The sequence below is a fragment of the Stegastes partitus genome, unplaced genomic scaffold (assembly GCF_000690725.1).
Source record: "Stegastes partitus isolate 25-593 unplaced genomic scaffold, Stegastes_partitus-1.0.2 Scaffold97, whole genome shotgun sequence".
Taxonomy (NCBI): Eukaryota; Metazoa; Chordata; class Actinopteri; family Pomacentridae; genus Stegastes; species Stegastes partitus.
Window position 1 is genome coordinate 215,362 of NW_007577828.1, and position 5,162 is coordinate 220,523.

The following is a 5,162-nucleotide window of genomic DNA, read 5'->3' on the forward strand; positions in this document are numbered from 1 at the left end:
CCTTTTCAAAGAAGCAGCGAAATTACCCCCCCGTAAAGCACCACTGAGGGACTCGCAGTGGATCCACTGAATCACACAACAGCACTTAATGTCACGTTGCACGGCCCGAGACGCATAAATAATCTACACGATGCTTTTGTTTTTCCTTGTAGGGAAATGATATCAGTTACCATTCAAAGTAGCTGTGTCCCTTGTGGCGACCGTCACGCAGTCCTGGATCAGGAGTCTGCAGCTCCACGCCGAGGTGGAGATCTGCCTCCCCCTGGAGGTGACCCAGGAAACGGATAGTTCCCGTGCTGATTCTTCCAGATGGCAGCATGATCCTGACCTGGTGGCCCAGCTGCAGGTCCATGGGTGAGTGGGGGACGAAAACTCGATGTGGCCCCTGAGACGTCCTCCATGATCGGACACTGAAGGAAAAAATGGTTTGGTTTGGAACACAATAAAGACTCTGGTGTGGTTAAATTCTGTAGTACTTCAGTTGACAGCTTTAGAAACATCACTGTCACATTTATGAAGTTTTTTTTTTTTTCATCTAAGTACATATTTAATTAGGAATAACTTTTCCAGTCTTGGTATCATTTTTTCATCAGGCTTGCTGGCAAGCTACTCATGTCATGACTCCACCTGGACACTGAAGATGAGGACGAGGCAAGCCTGGAGCTCAGCGCTGACGACGAGGACAACGAACTGCCTGACAAACTGCATGCGTAGCTGTCACTCCTTGATGACGCTTCAGACCTCCTGTGTTGATGGAGTCCTCCTGAAAACGACAGTTAACATCGTTGTTGAATTCATGAGTAAAAAATTAAAAATGAACTCAGTGTTTCTGTCATTGTCGGATCATTATCACTGTCGCTTACTCGAGCACTCGTCGAATAGTTCTCCGTTGTCCACTCCTGACTCTTCATCACAGCTGCCCGCTCTCACCAACCCTCCAGCTTTAGAGACCAGCTGAGGAAAAGGAGAGGAAGTTAAAGGTGCAATATGCAAACAACTATCTGCTATGAGAAGATATAGTGGGGTAATGGCATAAACAGACTAAGAGTGACACTTCTACACCACAATGGAAAAGCAACGTGCAGTCCAACATTCAGCCAGTGCCTCTGAAACCAAAGAATTGAACAACAAGGTATTTTCTTTCTGCAATTTAACAAATTTCTGGGCACTTTTTTTCATTTCAGCACAGTGTAAGAGACTCTACTGCTCCCTCTTCACTTCCAATCTGTCCATGAGCGGATCTGGTGCAACCACAGTTTGGCTCAGGTCCGATGGAAACAGACACACACAGAGTGGAAAGAAGGCGAGACAGGTGAAGTGAGGATTATTTAAGTTGACAGCAACTCGCTACAGCCGTGAAATATATGTTTGTGTACTCTTGTGTGCACACCCTCGCTGGTTGAAAACAAAAGTGAAGAAATAGGAAAGGTGTGGCCGACGAACCAGTTTGTTACGTCTGAAAAGCTGGTGCTCCAGTGACATCCAGTGGTTGTGAAAAGTTGCACACGAAGCCTCGAACACAGTCATACGATCAGTAACATTGCTGGCTTTATCAATCAGCTGACTTATTTAGTTGCCATCAGATTAACAGAACAGAGTCTGATTGGGGTAATAGGTCACTTATCCATGAATGTTCCTCACAGTTTCATTCAGAAATTCTCCCCACCGTGCCGAAGACAGCGTGCGTGCCATATTTGCCAGAACAGACAATACACCAAATGTTGTAGAACACACGGCAATGCAATAACAAAGGGTATAAACTGAGGTGGAACCAACAAACTAAACTACACTTCTGTGTGTGACAGCTCACCTGCCTGATGTGAAGAAAGGAAACAGTGTGACTTGCTGTTGGATGCTGATACAGACTGATAGTTGGAGATAATTTATAAAGTTGAATATTTAACTCTGTCTTTGCTTTGCTCTCTGATGCTGCAGGTATTTGATAAACTCTATTGAACAACATCAGCTCCTGTTAACATCTTGTGGGAAAATTCATTCATAATATAAGCAGTTTGTGTCCATTTTTATTGCAGTAAAGTTTTATTCTTGTGGACATTTTTGTATACAGGCTGCAAGGTGGTTTGTGGTTAGCATCGTTGCCTCGTAGCAAGAAGGTCGCCGATTCGCGTCCCGGTGAGGATCTTTCTGCGTAGAGTCCCCATGCAGTGTGGGTTCTCTCTGGGTTCTCCAGCTTCCTCCCACAAGTCCAAAAACATGTTGAGGTCAATTGGTGATTCTAAATTGTCTGTAGGTGTGAATGTGAGTGTGCTTGGTTGTCTGTCTCTTAGACTGGCGACCTGTCCAGGGTGTCTCCTGCCTTCACCCTGAGTCAGCTGGGATAGACTCCAGCCCCCCATGACCCTAGCGAGGATTAAGCGGTGTATAGATAATGGATGGATGGATGGATGGACATTTCTGTATACAGCTGGATAGACTTGAAACCGTAGAGCAAAGGGAGTGAGAAAGGTGTGTTCATGTTTGGTAGACAAACTCACTTAAGCGTGGCTGTGATGTTTTTGGTGCGAATACTGGTACAAAAATGAGGGAAAAGTGGTGCAATTCAGACTTTTGCTGTGTTGGAAGTGGTATGGAAGTGTTACCAGGTCGACCTAGGAAGATTACCAGCACGACTTTTAAAAAGTGACCAAGGTGCACATTCAGACATGAGGCCGCCACATTCAATTGCCATCGGATTAACGGAATGGAGTGCACGTCTAAAAGGGGCTTTGCTAAGTCGGACCTTTCTCTATCACCTTCAGCATGGCACAAGTCTTGGGCGGCTCCCAGTTACAATAAAGGACATGCACGCACAAGTGATTTGAGGAAGGTTTTCTCCACATTTCAGCGATTTCCATTCAAAAACTTCCATGACAACACAAGTTTGTGCTCCAAATACAAGCTTAAAACATAACTTTCTCCTCCACTTTGCTCTACAATTTCAAATTTTCTATTACGAAACAAATGAATGTGTCCATAATCACTCAACTTTACAGCAACCATACCCACTAGAAATGGATCAGGTTTTCTTCCCCACACGAACAGAAGCTTATTTTGCTGCTGCTTGGTGGTTTCCCCCAGATTTTATCAAATACCTGAAGCATCAAACTGCAGCAGGATTCATGTGTTGCTCCAAACCACGAGAGCTGTGCACATTTGCGCATGAGGAAGAACATAGCAGGTAGCTTCATTAAATAAATGATCACATGGAGCGCGGATCAGTCAGGTTCAGGGTCCGACGGCAATTCATACTGTGCATTTTTCTTCACATCTAAGAGGTGAACTATCACACAAAGAGAAGCTCAGTTTGTAGCTTCAAGATGCTATCAGAGTTTTTCTCTAAGTTTATTAATACCTGCAGCATCAGGCAGCGTCTCCAAACACAGAACGTTTCATTAACTGCATTATTTATAAGTATCTGCTTTTGTTTGTTATTGCATTAAAAGTGACTTGTGTCTGAATTATGTGACTTTAAGGTATTGAGGAAGCTGACAATGTCCAAAAAGGGCAACAGACACAACCTCAATCACAAACATTCATCATCACACCTGATTACGCAGCTCTTCCTGATTTCTTCGCAGCTCTGCAAACCTCCTTTCCCACGATGCTCTTTCACAGGCGATTCTCGTCTTGAGTGACAGGATCTCCTTCTCAGTTTTGGTCAGTCGTTTCTGAAGGGCGGTTGTGTGATCAGGGCTGCCTGGTATGGCAACAACCCCTTTGCTTTCAGAACCTGATAAGTACCATAAAAGGTTATTATGTTAAATCTGTACTACACAAATGTGTGAAGGCGAAGTATGACAGGAAGCTGCAGATAGACCTTGCATTCAGATAATGGAGCCTGCTGTGGGTTTACATTCAACCTTGATAAATGTGACAGACTTTTATTCTAAGACAGTTCATTTAAAGGGATAAAGGAAGGTAATCTTTTGTAATCCCTCCAAATAAAACAAAGGGACCAATGAAATTTGAAGGCTGATGGAGCTCAAACTTGCCAGCGACTCTGAATAGAATAAAACCCGTGTAAGGCTTTTCAATTGAAAGTAAATATTTCAATGAGCAAACTTTGATTTGGTGAGATCCTTACCCACACGTTGTTTCGGTTGTTGACTTTTTTCCTCTGTGATGTGCTTTTCTCTCGGTAAGAATTTGATTGCATTGTATGGGCATATCTGCAACGCAAATGTACATTATGTATAATCACCACATAATAGAGCCCACGTCAGAATGTGTAATGAACAAGATGTCTAAATGCAAATACAATTACATATTTTACAAACTCACCCAAAGGAACCTGCAGGTGCAGAGTATTCCCTTGAATGTCCATGTAAACACAGTCCACAGGATATATTCTGTCATGTTGAAGCATGGTCCTCTCACATTGTGCTATTCTGACCAGAGAAACAATAAATAAATGCTTCCGTTTTAATCTAATACAGCTCTTAAAAGCTTGGAGTTGTACAGCTGAAATGATGCTGGATATTCACTTCTTGTAGTTTTACTTAACCGTCAGGTGCAGGCGACTAAAGAAAGGAGATTATACCATCTGGAAGTGGATGGTGCCATGCTATGACATCATACAGTCACACATAAAGACAGAAACATGGATAGAAAGCTGGCAAATGCTCAGACAGAGCAGGACTCTGACCTTTCCCAGAGTCTTACCTGAAGGATGGGAGTAAACTCCCATGTGAGATCATAAGGAAACAGTAGCTCCCATTTCTGCTCAATAGGCTTCTGTCCTGGTCGGCGGTGAATGTTACTGTAGTGCGCAGGGCTCACTGACCTGTTGCTATGCACCAGCTCTGTATGAACTGTGCTGCTGACGACTGCTGGGAAGGTAAATCTTGTCTAATCTTCTTAGTCATGCAGTTACACAGTCCAGCTGCATCCAGGCTTACTTTGGTCTACAGAGCCTTATATAAAAGCAATCTATAGGCATCCACATGCATTACCCCTCTCAGTTTGTTCTGTCTCTTGGCACATTAAATGATCTGCGCTTATATAGCACCTTTTCAGCTTAGCTAAGTTCTATTAAGCACTCCACAGTGGGTTTCTCATCCACCCATTCTCACATGCCAGTGGTTGCAATGCAACGTAGCAACTCAGGGTTCGGTGTCCTGCCCAAGGACACTTCAGCATGTGGAGGAGTTGAGGATCAAACC